We start from the raw sequence: 18,767 nt of genomic DNA, 5'->3' as shown, positions 1-18,767 counted from the left end.
CTTAGAGCCACTAACTCAAATTAATAACATATGTGCTAATAGAGATCAATCTTCAAAATATCTTCTGTGTTGTGCTCATAAGCACTTTCCCTCTCTCTGACCACAACCTCATTACATTCTCCGTCTCCCCATCCTATAACGCCTCCCCCCCCAAACGTCAAACCATCACCAGCCGTAACCTCTGCAACCTGAACCTGGCCCCTCTCCACTCGGCAGCTGATTGTCTGTACGACAGTATCCTTCCACTCTCATGCCCTGACCTGGCCATTACTGCGTATAACGACTCACTGTCAGCTGCCTTAGACTCCTTAGCACTCCTAACAACACGTAGCATTAGACCCGACCGCTTCAACCCTGGAAGAACGACCACACTAAACATGTTAAACGATGCAGTCGTGCTGGAGCGATTATGGTGCAAAACCAGATCTCCTTGAGCGTTCTCCCTCTACAAATCCGCCTTCCTCACCTACACCTCCTCCCTCCACGCCACCAAACAAGCCTACTTCGTAACCCTCACCAACACCCTCTCCACCTGTCCTCGCTGGCTCTTCTCCACTTTCAACTCCCTACTCTCTCCCCCCCCACCCCCACCCAGTACCTCACCGCCCACGAGATTGCCAATCACTTCCAAAGTAAGATTGAAGCAATCCGTAAGGACATCGCCAACCTACCTCGCCATCTAGCCTCCCTCCCACTATAACCCCATCAACTCTCCCCTCCTCTGACCTCGCAACCGCCCTACCCCCCACCACACCTAACGTCCCGCACACTATAACCTCCCCAACACTCCGCTCCTTCAGCCTTTCTACCACTGAGGAGGTTACTAAGGTCTTCTCAGAAGCCCACCTCACCACTTGCCCCCTTGACCCTGTCCCCACACAACTCCTCCGGTCACCCTCCTCCTCCATCCTACGCTCCCTCACCCACATTTTCAATCTCTCCCTCTCTACTGGCGCATTCCCCTCCCCCCTTAAGCACGGGCACATCACCCCCATACTCAAAAAACCCTCCCTGGACCCCACCGACCTGAACAACCTTATACCCATCTCCCTGCTGCCATTTACTTCCAAGGTCCTTGAGCGCTTATTCTACAATCGCCTAAGCGCCCACCTCACTGACAACAACCTCCTCAATCCACTACAGTCTGGCTTCCATCCCCTACACTCCACTGAAACCGCCCTACTCAAAATCACTAATGACCTGCTAACCGCCAAAGCTAATGGCCACTACTCAGTCCTCTTACTCCTCGACCTTTCCGTGGCCTTCGACACAGTTGACCACCCCCTCCTCCTTAATAAACTACACTCCCTTGGCATCAGAGACTCCGCTCTCTCCTGGCTCTCCTATCTATCCCAACGCTCCTTCAGCGTTACCTATAACGCTTCCACCTCCCCCTCTCTCCCCCTCTCTGTTGGGGTCCCCCAAGGCTCTGTCCTCTGGCCCTTTCTCTTCTCCAAACTGATACACTCCCACGGCTTCAACTATCACCTTTATGCCGATGACACGCAAATTTACCTCTCCACCCCTCAACTCACCCCTTCAGTCTCCGCCCGCATCACCCACCTACTGAACGACATATCAGACTGGATGTCGCTCCATTTCCTCAAATTGAACCTTTCCAAAACCGAGCTCCTAATTTTCCCCCCAGCCCTTTCCCCCCCACCCTCTCCATCACGACCAACAACGCCACCATCAGTCCCACCCCACAAGCCAAAGTCCTAGGTGTCACTCTAGACTCAAACCTCTCCTTCCAACCCCATGTCCAATCGTTGGCAAACTGCAGGCTCCAGCTCCGCAACATCTCCAAAATACATTCGTTCCTAACCCCAGACACTACTAAACTACTCGTTCACTCCCTTATTATCTCACGTCTGGACTACTGCAACTCCCTTCTCACCGGCCTACCTCATCGCAGACGACTATCCCCGCTTCAGTCTATCCTGAACTCAGCGGCCAGACTCATCCACCTTACCAACCGCTCCGCTTCTGCCACCCCCCTCTGTCATTCCCTCCACTGGCTCCCGATTGCCCAACACATTAAATTCAAACTACTAACACAGACATACAAAGCCATTCATAATGCTGCCCCAAACTACCTCACCGACCTGATACCCAAATACCATCCTACCCGTAATCTTCGCTCCTCACAAGACCTCCTACTTTCTAGCTCCCTGGTCTCCACCACCCACGCCCGACTGCAGGACTTCTCGAGGACTTCCCCCATCCTCTGGAACTCACTACCCCAATCCATCAGACTGTCACCTACCCTCCTCACCTTTAGGCGCACCCTGAAAACCCATCTCTTCAGGCAAGCCTACCCCGCCCTCACCTAACAGCCGATCTCCTCCCACTACTCCATCCCCCACAGCCACTTCCTCCCCTGAATTCCTCGTGTTCTGTTTTGTTACTGTATTGTCTCATGTACTGTCCCCCACTATGATGTACAGCGCTGAGTAAACCTTTTAGCACTATATAAATAATGTATAATAATAATAATATTAATAAGCAATGATAAATGTTTATCAGAAAAATAGACCCTCATAAGTAAATGGGTCATATCAAGAATGTGTGATTATAAAAAATGGCCACCAAGTGTCACTGTCCCTCTTCGCCAGCAGGGCATCCGGGATCCTTCTTAATTCCTCTCATAAGTGTATGAAAAAAAGGAACAATCATAGTTCAATATTGCATAAATATATCAACCAAACCACTGATTATCATGTTCACATAAATGTGCAAATGCAGACTTAAAATCAACCATTGTTTTGCCCAATCTTCCTTTCCACCATAGTATATCACCCTCATGCAATGAGGTCTCACCAGATGAAGCGACCTACTCTGGTCATATACAGCATGCCATTAAAATCTTCCTTGGTCATCGCAGTCACTCCATTTAAGCCACTCATATACATCATAAAACTAGTAGCTCCATAGTATAGTATTTACTTAAAAATACCAATTATATTAAAAATATATGCTTACATAAACAAAGTCAACTTGAACAGTACTCCTAGTAGACTAAAGATTCCAGTTGTGCTGACACAACGTCTGGTACTGGCGTGATGGTGCCACTTTCCCAACGCATTTCATTGTGTAGACTTTTTCAGGAGTCTGAATCTGATTGGCATTAACATACCAGACCTGGCACATGACTTAACCTTTTAGTAATCATTGTTCTTGTATTTGATCTATGGTAACAGTTGTATACCTACATGTGTATATACCCACATCTGAATTTTAAATATCCTTTTTTAGTGGTCATCTGTTTATTAGGGAATGTGAATAGCATCCCTGAGTTTTGCTGAAAAAAAACATTTGACATCCATATTATTATCTTGCTTCTTTGGAATCATACATTATCCAGTATATTGATAACATTTGAAGATGTATTGAACATTGTTAGGCCGGAACATTTTCACAAACTCTCATTAGGTTGTAAAGCTGGCCAAACACCTTACAACATCTTTCTTTCATTTTTTTTTTTTTTGTGTAAGTTGATATTTTTCATTGTTGTACCATTCAAACTAAATGTACAATCTCTCCATAAAAAATATTGCTTGTTAAATATGGAAGAGATGTTAAAAACACAAAGAGGTGCATTTAGAGGCTTGAAAAAAAAGTCAAAAGCCTGTAAAAGCACTGTTTCTATATGTTCTGTGTGCATGAGATTTTACTGTGACAATCTTAGTCTTTCCCGTAGAAAGCCAAGTGGAGCCATGGTACGCATGCACAACACCAACTGACCATTATCAGGAGAAAGGCTGTGGGATTTCATGTATTTTTTTTAATACATTATACAGTATTTTTTGCATATGTGTGTGTGTGTGTATATATATACAGTACATATATATTTAATTTTATTTTTTATTTTTCTATGTCTTTTTGTTTTGGAGTACTGTAATAAAAAGTCCCACTTGATTTTGCTTTTTTAATCACATTTCTCAAATGTTTGAAAATTTCCTGGCTTGCCCTAGATATAGGCAATATTTTCACACGTTTCAAATGTCTGACAGGTTCATTTTATGAGTACAAGGTGAAACTATACACTAAATAAATGCTGACCTGATTAAGCTTCCAGCGGCAGACAGCCATCCTGACATTAACGTCAGAACCTTTTGTGAAAAAATTAGGTATATATTATCATTTTGAGTTTTGCACTGTATGAGTCATATTTTAAACAAGTCAGAGATAAGTGCCTTCCTTTTAGTTTGAATTCCCAAGAGGCAGAAATGGAATGTTTTTGGTCTGCAAACAATCTTGTGTACAGAACAAAGCCTCAGACAATGGAGTTTATGATTTTCACACAGCTCCAACCAGAGAGAAACTGACCAATGTTTACAAGGTCTTCCAGGTATCATAAATTGGTATTGTAAAGGCACATCGTATGTTTACCTGGATTATAAGGGGAATAGAACATTTGGGCAAGACTGGGTTCAGATCAGGAGACATACTTGGCCACTGAATTACTTTCACCCTGTTCTTCTTCGGAAATGCCACAGTGGCCTTAGATGTGTGTTTTGGACCATTGTCATGTTGGAAAAGTGCGCGACAACCAAGGGCACAGAGTGATGGTAGCACTTTCTCTTTCAATATAGAGCAGTACATCTGTGAATTCATGACACCATAAATGAAATGCAGCTCCTCGACACCAGTAGCAGTCATGCAGCCCCACAGAAGGACACTGCCACCACCATGTTTCCCAGTAGGCACCATGCATTTTTCTTTGTACTCCTCACCTTTTGGGCACCATACAGTTTTGAAGCCATCAGTTCCAAAAACATTTATCTTGGTCTCATCACTCCAGAGTACAGAGTCCGAGTAGTCTTCTTTTTTTTCAGCATGGGCCCTGGCAAATTCTAGGCAGACTCTTTCGTGCATGGGATTTAGAGAGGTTCCTTCATGGACAACACTCATGCATGCCATTCCTCTGCAGTATACGCTGTATTGTGTCACGGGGAAACAATCACCCCAGTTTGGCTTTCTACTTCTTTAGCTAACTGCAGTGACCTTGCATGGCGATTTTCTTCAATCCTTCTCATCAGAAGATGTTCATATCGAGCTGTTAACTTCCATGGATGGCCTGGAAGTCTCTGTGAGATGGCTGCAGTTCCATCTTTGTTACATTTTTTTATCACTTTTACTACAGTATTATGACTGATAAGTAAAGCTTTGTAGTCTTCACCTTTCTTGTGTAAAGAAATTATTTTCTTTCTCAGACTTTGTGATATTTCTCTTCCATGTGCTGCCATTGCTGACAGCATGAAATAGGAAGGGGTTTTCTTTGTTAAGTAATGCCCTTTTATTATCAACTGTCTGCTGGACACCGGTTTGATGAATAATTAGACTCAACTGTAGTTGAATCTTTGAATTAGGATTTTGTTGTCTAAAATTTAGCTTTGCTCCTAAGACTTTCTTTGGGGTGTATTCATTTTTGCAACATGGTCTTGAATTAATTTGTTAGGAACAATACTTTTTTGTGTGTGCAAATTAACAAATCTTGTTCACAATCAATGGCTTGCATTTGCAGGAGTATTTTGTCATTAAATGTCCCATAGAAAATATTGATTTTGAAAGAAAAGTAAAGGTTTTCTGACAAATCTGTTGAGGTGTACTCATTTATGCCGAGCAGTGTGTGTGTATATATATATATATATATATATACAGTATATCCTTCAGAACTGCCTTAATTCTTCATGGTGTTGTTGTTGTTCTTCATGGTGTTGTTGATTCAACAAGGTGTTGGAAACATTCCCCAGAGATTTTGGTCCATATTGGCATGATAGCATCACACAGTTGTTGCAGATTTGTCGGCTGTACATCCATGATGCAAATCTCCCATTTCACTACATCCCAAAGGTGCTCTATTGGATTGAGATCTGGTGATTGTGGAGGCCATTGGAGTACAATGAACTCAATGTCATGTTCAAGAAACCAGTTTGAGATGATTTGAGATTTGTGACATGGTTCATTGTCCTGCTGGAAGTAGCCATCAGAAGACGGGTACACTGTAGTCATAAAGGGATGGACATGGTCAGCAACAATACTCAGGTTGGCTGTGGCATTTAAACAGTGCTCAATTGCTACTAAGGAGCCCAAAGTGTGCCAAGAAAATATCCCCCACACCGTTAGACCACCCCCACCAGCCTGAATCGTTGATACAAGGGTAGGATGGATCCAAGCTTTCATGTTGTTTATGCCAAATTCTGACCTTACCATCTGAATGTCGCAGCTGAAATCGAGACTCATTAGACCAGGCAATGTTAGTTATAATCCTATATCCACAGTTGATTCAGAAGGCAAAAAAACCCAGCAAAGCATGATCCAATTTGCTCCTGCAAGGGAAAAAATTCCTTCCTGATCCCCTGAGAGGCAATTGGATATTCCCTGGATCAACTTTACCTATAAATGTTAGTATCCAGTTATATTCTGTGTATCTAAGAAATAATCCAGGCCGTTTTTTAAGCAATCCACTGAGCTGGCCAGAACCAACTCTTGAGGGAGTCTATTCCACATTTTCACAGCTCTTACTGTGAAGAAACCTTTCCGTATTTGGAGATTAAATCTCTTTTCCTCCAGACCTAAAGAGTGGGGCACTCTTTTCCTCCATGATAACCTAAGGGTGAATAACTCTACACTTTTTTCAATCTTCTATTGTCCAACTTTGGTGAGCCTGTGCGAATTGTAGCCTCTGTTTCCTGTTCTTAGCTGACAGGAGTGGCACCCTGTGTGGTCTTCTGCTGCTGTAGCCCATCTGCTTCAAGGTTTGACATGTTATGCATTCAGAGATGGTACTTTGCATACCTTGGCTGTAACGAGTGGTTATTTGAGTTACTGTTGCCTTTCTGTCATCTGAAACCAGTCTGCCCATTCTCCTCTGACCTCAACAAGGCATTTACGCCCACACAACTGCCGCTCACTGGATATTTTATCTTTTTTGGGCCATTCTCTGTAAACCCTGGAGATGGTTGTGCGTAAAAATTCTAGTAAATCAGCAATTTTTAAATACTCAGACAAGCCCATCTGGCACTGACAACTGTGCCACGTTCAAAGTCACTTAAATCCCCTTTCTTCCACATTCTTGAACTTCAGCAAGTCGTCTTCACCACGTCTACATGCCTAAATATATTGAGTTGCTGCCATGTGATTGGCTGATTAGCAATTTGTGTTACCAAGCAATTGAACAGGTGTACCTAATAAAGAGGTGGGTGATTGTGTATACCATATATATATACAATAGTTAATTTTCTTTCCTCTATGTGTATAACTAATATTTTAATCGTTATATATGAAACTACATGTCTTTGTAGTTGATCATACATTAGTAATGATCAGACTCTCCCCAACATTCTATAGATTTTAGATAAAATACGCTAGTCCAGCTTGTTATAGTGAAATATCAATTTATCCTATAACAGATTATTTTAGGATTTATTTCCCAGATCAATTTAGAATAGACACTACTGGTTCAAGGAGGCAAAGCTTGAGTAAACATGTGAATGGTTATTACACAAAATCACCAATCATAGAGAAGGTTCCATCTACTGGGCCAGGTTTATTCAAATGTTATGAGTGTATATTTCACAACTAAATAAAGCAGGAAGGAGCACACTCACAGAGGCTCATCAGCATATCATCTTCACATACTTCATGAAGACCACAATTCATTGGGACGCAGATCATCTTAAGAGACTTATATAATAATATCATCTGACATCTCACTGAGGCCAGGACACACAGCTCGTAGCATAGCTAGATGCCATTTTGGGGAAGACCAACTCCGCCCATTAGTCAACAACCATCCTTGGGTCTAGTCATCAGCTATCTAAAAGGTTACCTCATACTTGGAAGGTTATGATAATACATTTTTTGGTGATTTTGCCTGCTTAACCACATCTTATAACAGAAATACTGCTACAGGGCGCCACGGGTGCGGAAAATCACATGTATATATACGTGATTTAGCATTTCCGGGCAGGAGGTATGCGCGAGCCGCACGCGCCCTACCCGTGCCGCCATTCGCGGCAGGTAATTACTTGACAGCGCTGGTGATTTTCGAAGATCTCCAACGGGTAGAGGACCGTTTTGTTTACTAACAGTCCTCCTCCCTGTCAGCTCGGGCACACTGCTTTGGGTGGCTGTGCACAGCACAGTCATCCAGAGCAGTGTGATTACAGTGAAGCACACTGACACAGCCCCCTAGCAAAACACTCCCTGCACACAGTTAACCCTTTGATCGCCCCTCATGTTAACCCCTTCCTGCCCAGTGCCATTAGTACAGTGTCAGTGCTTTTTTTTTTTTAGCACTGATCACTGTATTGGTGTCACTGGGTACACCAAGTCAGTTCCCCCCAGTTTCAGAATTTCCACCGCAGTCCCGCTATAAGTCACTGATCACAGCCATTACTAGTAAAACATTTTTTTAAAAATTACAGTATATATACCGCCATTTGTAAACACTATAACTTTCATGTATACCAATTAACCACTTGCCTGCCAAGCACTTATACCCCCTTATTTACCAGGACAATTTTCAGCTTTCAGCGCTGCCGCACTTTGATTGCGCGGTCATGCAACATTGTACCCATATGAAATTTTGATCATTTTTTTCTCACAAATAGAGCTTTCTTTTGGTGGTATTTAATCGCCACTGGGCGCTTTACTTTTTGCGCTAAAAAAAAAAAAATGCAAAAAATTTGAAAAAAAAAAGTTTCTTTGTTTCTATTATAAAATTTTTCAAACAAGTATTTTTTCTCCTTCACTGATGTGCGTTGATGAGACAGCACTGATGGGCACTGATAGGCGGCACTGATAGGCAGCACTAAAGGGCACTGATAGGCAGTACTAATGAGGTGGCACGGATAGGAGGCACTGATAGACAGCACTAATGAGGTGTCACGGATAGGCGGCACTAATATGCAGCACTGATAGGCGGCACTGATAGGTGACACTGATGATGGGTACTGATAGACGGTACTGACTGGCATCACTGCTGGGCACTGACTGGCGGCACTGACTGGCACAACCCCTGGGCACTGACTGGTGGCACTGACTGGCAGCACTGCTGGGCTGCACTGGTGGGTGGCACTGGTGGGTGGGCACAGGTGGGTGGCACTGGTGGGCACAGGTGGGTGGGCACAGGTGGGTGGTACTGCTGGGCACAGGTAGGTGGCACTTCTGGGCACAGGTGTGTGACACTGCAGAGTGGCACAGGTGGGTGCACTGCTGGGCACAGGTGGGTGATCTGCTGGGCACAGGTGGGTGGAGCTAGTGGGCGCACTGCTGGGCACAGGTGGGCGGAACTTGCGGGTGCCACTGCTGGGCACCGATCATCAGGGCACTGATCATCAGTGCCCTGATGATCGGTGCCGATCCTCGCTCTGACAACTGCCGGTTCTCGGCAGTACTTTCCTCACAGCGTGAGGAAAGTGCAGCCGAGAACCGGCACTTGCATTTCCCTCTGATCAGCGTGTCATTGGACACCGCTGCTCACGTGGTAAAAGGCCGCTGTGATTGGCCTTTTACCACATGACGTGATCAGCTGTGTCCGTAGGACACAGCGATCACGGAGATTGCCAGGTGCACGCCCCCTGGGGCGCGCAGGAGAGCGCGTTCTGGGAGGACGTCATATGACATCCACTCAGAACTGGCCGGCCGCAGTGCAGCCGTCATTCGGCAAAATTAGACAAAATTAGATTTTTTACTGGGCATGTTTAATAGAAAAAATTAAAAACTATTGTTTTTTTCTCAAATTTGTTTATTTTTTTTATAGCTCAAAAAATAAAAAAAAGGACATACATTTCATTTGGGTACAGTGTTGCATGACTGCGCAATTGTCAGATAAAGTAGCGCAGTGCCGTAACGCAAAAAATGGTCTGGTCAGGAGGGGGAGGGGGGGTAAATTCTCTGGAGGTGATGGAGCAGAGGTTAAAGTGATACTAAAGGCTCAGCTTTAAAAACAAAACAACTACAAACGTGCCATACTTACCTGCTCTGTGCAATGGGGGGTAAATCCTCAGGAGGGCAAGTGGTTAAATTATTAAGCCAATTGTAATATTTCTTTCTTTAACGTAATAATTCTCCTCACAATAACATAACTACTAAAGTTAGGTAATTATCATTTTTTTATGGATTGATTATTTTTCTGTTCTTGGGCCGTATCAGCATACAGTTTTTCGTAGTTTTACACTTACTCCTTCTGCAGGGAAATAACAGTTGAGTTCCATAAAACACGGATTATTGCTTGCTAGTTAGTCATTAGTTATGTTGTCTACGGGGAGAAATTAATTATTGAATTTATTTACTATATACACTATATTACCAAAAGTATTGGGACGCTTGCCTTTACACGCACATGAACTTTAACGGCATCCCAGTCTTAGTCCGTAGGGTTCAATATTGAGTTGACCCACCCTTTTCAGCTATAACAGCTTCAGCTCTTCTGGGAAGGCTGTCCACAAGGTTTAGGAGTGTGTCTATGGGAATGTTTAACCAGTCTTTCAGAAGTGCATTTGTGAGGTCAGGCACTGATGTCGGACGAGAAGGCCTGGCTCACAGTTTCCTTTCCCAAATCATCCCAAAGGTGTCCTAATGGGTTGAGGTCAGGACTCCACCACAAACTTGCTCCATCCATGTCTTTATGGACCTTGCTTTGTGCACTGGTGCACAGTCATGTTGGAACGGGAAAGGGCCATTCCCAAACTGTTCCCACAAAGTTGGGAGCATGAAATTGTCCAAAATGTCTCAGTATGCTGACGCCTTAAGATTTCCCTTCAATGGAACTAAGGGGCCAAGCCCAAGCCCTGAAAAGCAAACCCCACACCATAATCTCCCCTCCACCAAACTTTACACTTGGCAGAATGCCATCAGGCAAGTACCGTTCGGGCAACTACCAAACCCAGACACATATATTGGATTGCCAGCCAGAGAAGCATGATTCATCACTCCACATAACACTTCTCCACTGCTCTAGAGTCCAGTGACAGCATGCTTTACACCACTTCATCCAATGCTTTTCATCGCACTCGGTGATGTAAGGCTTGGATGCAGCTGCTCGGCCATGGAAACCCATTCCATGAAGCTCTCAACACACTGTTATTGTGCTAATTTGAAGGCCACATGGAGTTTGGAGGTCTTTAGCTATTGACTCTGCAGACAGTTGGCAACTTCTGTACACTGTGCGCTTCAGCATGCGCTGACCCCACTCTGTCATTTTACGTGGCCTACCACTTCGTGGCTGAGTTGTTGTTGTTTCCAGTTGTTTCCACTTTGTTATAACACCACTAACAGTTGACCGTGGAATATTTAGTAGCAAGGAAATTTCAGATGGATTTATTGCACAGGTGGCAACCTAGAATGGTACCACGCTTGAATCCACAGAGCTCCTGAAAGCGACCCATTTTTTTCACAAATGTTTGTAGAAGCAGTCTGCATGCTTAGGTGCTTGATTTTATACACCTATGGCCATGTAGGTGATTGGAACACCTGAATTCAATGATTTGGAGGGATGTCCCAATACTTTTGGCAATATAGTGTATATTGTGGCAGTGCGGAATCCTGCCACGATGAAAATCAAGGTTATAACCCAGGATTCTCAACTATACAAGTTGAGGGGCTTCAGGCTGTTCTCTTAATGCAGAGGAAACTGGTTTTTCCATTTCCTCTTTGTTTTGTAAAGCCCGTTTTGGGACCTGTGGCCTGGAGATTTCTAAGTGATTTGGGAGGGATGAAATCTCCAATCCTGGGTCCGTATTTTCAGAACCCCCAACACACTGATTGCACAGGTGTGTGCAGGCCTTTTTGTAGAGGCCTAAACATGATTCTAGGCTGCACCCCGGCTAACAGGAGATCGTTGCCCAAGAGTCAGGAGAGCTCCACCTAGGAGAGGTGGGAGCCAGAGCAGCAAGGGGCTGCTAGCTTTGTGCAGAAAAAGCCATTTAGGAAGGAGTCTGCAGGAGATAGCTGTGAGCCTAAAGTGGAAGTCCAGAGCTGCAGAAATCTGTGTACAAGCCAGGAGGCTGAATATTTGTTTAATCTGTTTTGATGGTGGATACCCTTACGTAGGAAACATGTTATGGAACTTTCCTTTAAATAAAACTGGGCTAAAATGGCCCTGTTACAGACACATTTCATAACTTTTACGCAATTATCTTAGTGTCTATGTATATCACAATCTGACTATTAAGTGTTTATAAAGTGACTTTCTGTAAATAAATATTATTATATTTTCATAATCTTCAATCCATACTCACACTATTCTGATTGTGTTCTCAAAGAATTTTGCTTGGCTAAAAATTAACTTAAGTCAGTTAAATTATTTTTAAAATAATTTTTGTATCAGAGGAACTGTGATTCAATCGATTTAGCTGACTAAATGATTCATTCAGGCATTCCCTGACATTATCTTGTAGGATCTTTTGGTAAACTTGGGAATTAATTTTACCCTAGATAATAGCAAGTGGCCCAGGTCCTGAGGCAGCGAAGCAAACCCAAATCATGATGTTCCATCTACCATACTTCACCATTGGGATGATGTTTTGATGTTGGTAAGCTGTGCCCTTTTTGCACCATACATAGTGCTGAATATTCATCTCGAACAATTCAACTTTTGATCAGTCCACAAAACATTTTCCCAGTAGAGTTGTGGTTTGCCAAGGTGCTCTTTGGCAAACATCAGGTGTGCAGCAATATTTTTTTCTGGAGAGCAGTGGTTTTCTCCATGCCATGGAGTTCTGCCATGGACACCCTGCCTGTTCAAAGACTTATGTATGGTAGATTCATGAACAGGGATGTTTCCCAGTTCCAGTGATGTCTTCAAGCCTTTAGCTGAACTTGTGGGGGTCTTCTTTACCTCATTGAGGATTTTGCCTTGTGCCTTGGGAGTCATCTTGGCTGGGTGCCCACTTCTAGGCAGAGTAACCACAGTACTAAATTGTCTCCATTTATAGAAAATTTGTCTAACTGTCAACCTAATGGATGCTTAAACACTCTGAGATTGCTTTGTATCCCTTTCCAGCCTTATGCAGATCAACTACTCTTGATCATATGTCTCCAGAGACCTCCTTTTTGCGAGACATGTTGATGCTTCTTGTGAACAGCATTCTTAGTAGTACCCTCCTAGCTTAGAGTAGGCTGCTTGGTAAATTTAGTTTAGCTCCTCAGTAAACAGTGGAGCAGGTTTTGATTGCTTAGGGCTGCTCAGTATTCCACAGGTTGCAGTTCTGCTACTTCCCCATCTTCTAGAATCATAGTATAAGGGAGAGCAGAATATGCAGTCTGAATATTTATGAACCACCAGCCAATCGCTGGGGAGGTGTGCCCATAAGGTGGAGGGAGAGCCTATAGTTAGTCTGAGGCCTGAAAAGCAGGGGCTGAGTTCCTGAGTCCAGTCCTTCAGGAGGGGATTTCTGTGCTTGGGCTCTGCTCCTGGGGAATAAAGAGACAGAGAGGAAGCAGACATCGAGGTCTCAGCTAAGCTTAATTGGGGGCCTACAAAAAACAGCTGTATACAGAGATTGAGCAGAGTCAGAAGAGAGTTGGTGGGAGGAAGCCCAACCATTCTTGAACTGAGAGTAACTGATCCTTCTATACAGAGAATTTTTTTTACAAAGCAGCCAGAAGCTTAGCAGTCCTCAAGTTGTTCTACAGTTTCTGGATATCTCGTGCTCCCCATCCCTATCCAAGTTACTGTTGCAATAAAAACGTAAAAAGAAACCCCTAGACTGATGTTTGAGACAAAGGAAAAATGCTAAAGATGCCATGTGCTTGGCTGTGTATGCCATTGGTGGGGGGGGGGGGGGGGAATAGGTCTATATTACCAGTGGCTCCAGAAGGGGTGGCGCTACTAAATGTTTGAGTGTCTCTTATCAATCAAAGTAGTTGTAAACCACACCTCCAAACTCAGTTCATTAATTGGACTCTAGGTGTGCAAACTACTGACTCCAGTTAGCTTTCATTGAAGAATTTAGTCTGAACTCACTTACTTTTTCCTCCAGCAGTGTGAATGTTAATGGGTGTGTTCAGTAAAGACATGAGAAGTTAAAAGTGTTTGTGTGTTATCAGCTTAAGCACATTGTGTTTTTCTATTGTAGTGACTTACACTCTCCTGGCTCCTCTCCTTTGGCAGTACTGCTCCTCCAATTCCTGGTCTCACAGAAGACACAGGCAGCAGCGGGAGCCATAGGCTCCTGTTGCTATCAGTCAAACGCCTGTGAGGAGAGAGTGGGGTTGTGGCTTGCTGGCGCTGTGTATGTCTGTGGGTGCACGCAGCCCAGCTCAGCAGCATGCCTGCAGGGGTGCTCCCTTAGCAGCTAGCTTGCTAAGAGGGCAGCCAGTGAAGGCTGCAGGGGAGAGGAAGGAGCACTGACAATGGCTGGGACATTGGGGTCTATGGGTGACATCACCGCATCCCAAATTCCAAGCTATTGTCAAGCCCTCTCTCCTCTCCCTTGATGCCACCACTGACTGACACAGAAAATCACACGATGGGACTAGAACGGGCTAAAAATAGGTAATATACGTGTTTTATGTACAGGTTAATCAGCATAGGCTTTAGGAGGGGGGAGGGGACATTTTCAGGACTAGTTAGGTTTAAGCTGGAATTCTACTTTAAATGAGTCACATTGATAGGACAAGATAGCCGAATGATAGAAAGAGGAGTTGATATATGTGTAGCTTCTCCTTTTACCGATGATCAGTGCCCTGATGATCGGTGCCCAGCAGTGCCACCCACCAGTACTGCCCACCTGTGCCCAGCAGTGCTGCCCACAAGTGCCCATCAGTGCACCCACCTGTGCCCAGCAGTGCACCCACCTGTGCCTGGCAGTGCCACCCAGCAGTGCCACCTACCTGTGCCCAGCAGTGTCACCTACCTGTGCCCACCAGTGCCACCCACCTGTGCCCACCAGTGCCCATCAATGCAGTGCTGCCAGTCAGTGCCACCAGTCAGTGCCCAGCGGTTGTGCCAGTCAGTGCCCAGGAGTTCCGCCAGTCAGTGCCCAGCAGTGATGCCAGTCAGTGCCACCTATCAGTGCTGTCTATCAGTACCCATCATCAGTGCCGCCTATCAGTGCCACTTATCAGTGCCGCCTATCAGTGCCGCCTATCCGTAAAACCTCATTAGTGCTGCCTATCAGTGCTGCCTATCCGTGCCACCTCATTAGTGCTGCCTATCCGTGCTGCCTATCAGTGCCCATCAGTGCTGCCTATCAGTGCCACCTGTCAGTGCCCATCAGTGCTGCCTCATCAACGCACATCAGGGAAGGAGAAAAATTACCTGTTTGAAAAATTTAATAATAGAAACAAAGAAAATGTTTTTTGCAATTTTTTTGTTTATAGCGCAAAAAGTAAAGTGCCCAGGGGCGATTAAATACCACCAAAAGCAAGCTCTATTTGTGAGAAACAAATGATAAAAATTTCATATGGGTACAATCTTGCATGACCGCGCAATTGTCAATCAAAGTGCAACAGTGCTGAAAGCTGAAAATTGGCCTGGTAAAGAAGGGGGTATAAGTGTCCAGTAGGCAAGTGGTTAATTGGTTTGTGTGAGAGTTAGTGTCTACAAACTATGGTGTATATATATATGGGAATTTCCACAGCTCTTACTTTCTGACTGCCTATCACATTTCTTGAGGTGCTACAATACCAGGGCAGTACAACCCCCCGCCCCCAAATTATCCCTTTTTGGAAAGTAGACACCCCAAGGATTTTGCAGAGAGGCATGTTGAGTTCCTGAACAATTTTTTTTTTGCCACAAAGTTTTAGAAAATGACAAATGTTTTATTTTTTTTTTTACACAAAGTTGTCACTTAAATGATATATTGGTCATGCATGCCACGGGTATATGTGGAATAACACCCCAAAACACATTATCCTACTTCTCCTGAGTATAGGGATAACACATGTGAGAGGCTTTTTGGCAGCCTAGCTACATACAGACCCACAAAATCCAATGACCACCTCCAGGTTTTCAAAGGGCATATTTCCTCATATTACTTCCCCACTACCTATCACAGTTTTGGAGGCATGGTGAGTATTTTACAGATATCATTTTTGTTACGATTTGAAAAAGAAAAGAAATACATTTTTGTTTTCTTTCTAAGTTATCCAAAAACTTGTGGCAACAAATGAGACCTGCAAAATACTCAACATGCCTCTTAGCAAATACCTTGGAGTGTCTACTTTCCAAAAAGGGGTCATTTGGAGGGGTTGCTTCTACTATCCTGGCATTTCAGGGCCAACATTAGAAGCTTATGCCACACATCACCCACTCTTGAAGACCAAGCCTTTTCTGACACTTATTGTTCACAAGAATAACTGTTTTTTGTGCTAGAAAATTACTTTGAACCCCCAAACATATATTTTTTAAAGCAGAGGACCTAGAGAATAAAATGGTTGGTGTTGAAATTTTGTACGTCACAGTATTTGCGCAGTGATTTTTCAAACACAAATCTTTTGGTAAAAATACACTTTTTAGAATTTAAATGCACAAAACCACAATATATTGCCCAGTTGTTTGATAAAATATAAAAGATGATCTTACGCCGAGTAAATTAATACCAAACATGACATGCTTTAAATTGCGCATGCTCCTGCAATGGCGACAAAGTACATCAATTTTTAATATCGATAGGTGATACTTTAAAAGCCTTTACAGGTCACCAATTTATATTTACACGGGAAGTCTAGTACTAGAATTACTGCCCTTGATCTGACGATTGCGGCGATACCTTACATGCATGGTGCAACTGCTGTTTACATACTGGTATTGGGTCAGCGGTGCTTTTTTTCTTTTTTTGGTTATTATGATTTTTTCTTTAATAATTTTACACTTTCATTTTTTTCATCACTTTTATTGTTATCACAGAGAATGTAAATATCCCATGTGACTGCAATAAGCATTGCCAGTGTTCTGTCTCTCCATTCTAAGCACTGAAAGTGTGATTTCTGTATTTTACAGTTGTGATGAGATAACAATAACTCCAATCTCAGTTGGATACCACAGTCAGTGACTCAATCGAGATGAACTGAGAGAATCTGAGATAAACTGAGAGAATCGTACAACAATGAACATCTGATAGGTCAAAAGATCATAATGTGCTCTGCTTCATGAGACATGAGGCTTGCTGAAATGCATTACTGGGAAAAGGGGTGGGTTATCAATACAGCATTAACTAAACCAAAGGAAAAGGAGGAGCAGAGACAAAATATAGAGAACACTTAAAGGCATATGACAGTCATGTGAAATATGACACTCCTTGTCGAAATCTATGATTTCTATTATAACAAACTTTAGTTCAAGTCCAATATGTCAGGGCAGGAGCCGAGGAACGGACAGGCAGGCCTAACAATGTAACGCACTGGCTGACGACAACCACCACCCACAGACCAAAGTCCCTCAGGGAGCGGAGTCTAAGTCCCAGGCTGCCCTTCACCAGGGCCCCTGATGGTGGGGATGGACTTGACGCAGCCAGGAACCAGGTCGCGGCCCCCGAGACACCTCAGCTGCGGTAATGGCCGCCGCCAATGGCGTGTAGCTGGTGGAAGAAACAAAAGAGTAGTCAGACAAGCCAGGGTCAACAACAACAGGACAAAACAGTACAGGACAGCAGACGAGAATCACAGGTCACAAGCCGGGTTCAGCAACAGAGGGTCAGATCAAAGGAGAATACAAAGAATAGTCAAGTCACAAGCCGAATCAGAATACCAGGAGAGTCACGAGAGTCAGAACAGAGTAATAGTAACACAAAGACACAAGTGCAAAGAGCATGTGCGGGCCACAGGCTTATATGTCATCAGCCACGCCCCTCTGGGGGGTGGACCTCAGAGACCTGAAGGCATAAAAAGGACTCCCATCATGCACAGCAGAATCCAAGATGGACGCCAGCACATGGAGTAACATAACCTCAGGGAAAAGGTAGGACCTTGACACAATATAAGTAATGAAGATTCTTTCCAGGAACATCTGCAAAACAAGAGGGAAGGAAAGAACAGAGGAAAACAATGCAAACATTTAGCATAATACTTGCAGATGTTGGTCTCAAAAGTCCAGACTGAGACATGGAAATCCATATTCAGAGGGGAAGGCAGCAACATGCACTATTCCTTCTTACCTCCCTTCAAATCAAGTTGATGACTTGTCTTCCTCTTTGGGCAAAAGAAATACTTTCTTTTGCCCAAAGAAGGCCTGAAGTAAAGGTGTGCAGAACCTTCTTTCATGGTGGATATAGCCAAGATGTGTCCCGAAATGCAGTAGTAGGTACTGCACGATTTCCGCAGTCAGCAGGGTTGAGGCTAGTGGGAACATAGTACCATTGTTCAGGTGTAGAGAACTTCCTTATGCGTTCCACTCTGTTGCCGACATACACGTAGAACTGACTTGTACGATTGTGTATATATCCTAGCACTATTTTGCTGACTGTATAAAAGTCAAAGGAGTCTATTTAAACATCTGTTTCAAGTTTTATAAGCTCAGCAATTTCCACAGCTAACACAGCTGCACAAAGTTCAAGCCTTGGAATAGTATGTGCAGGTTTTGGTGTGAGCTTGGTCTTGCCCATGATAAATCCTACACCCACTTCACCACTGGGATCCGTAGCTCGAAGATAAGCCACCGCAGCAATGGCTTCTTTGGATGCATCGGAGAAGACATGAATCTCTCTTCTGGTGGCATTCTTTAAGGATGCTTGGGTGTAAGAGCATAGTATCTGGAGTTGTTTTAATGCTTTTAGAGACTGTTTCCAGGATTCACACCTTTGTTGTTTCTCCTTGGG

This window comes from Staurois parvus, unplaced genomic scaffold (genome assembly GCF_062004578.1).
Source record: "Staurois parvus isolate SC_StPar_1 unplaced genomic scaffold, SC_StPar_1.0 ptg000084l, whole genome shotgun sequence".
Taxonomy (NCBI): Eukaryota; Metazoa; Chordata; class Amphibia; order Anura; family Ranidae; genus Staurois; species Staurois parvus.
Note: the sequence above shows the minus strand (reverse complement) of the source record.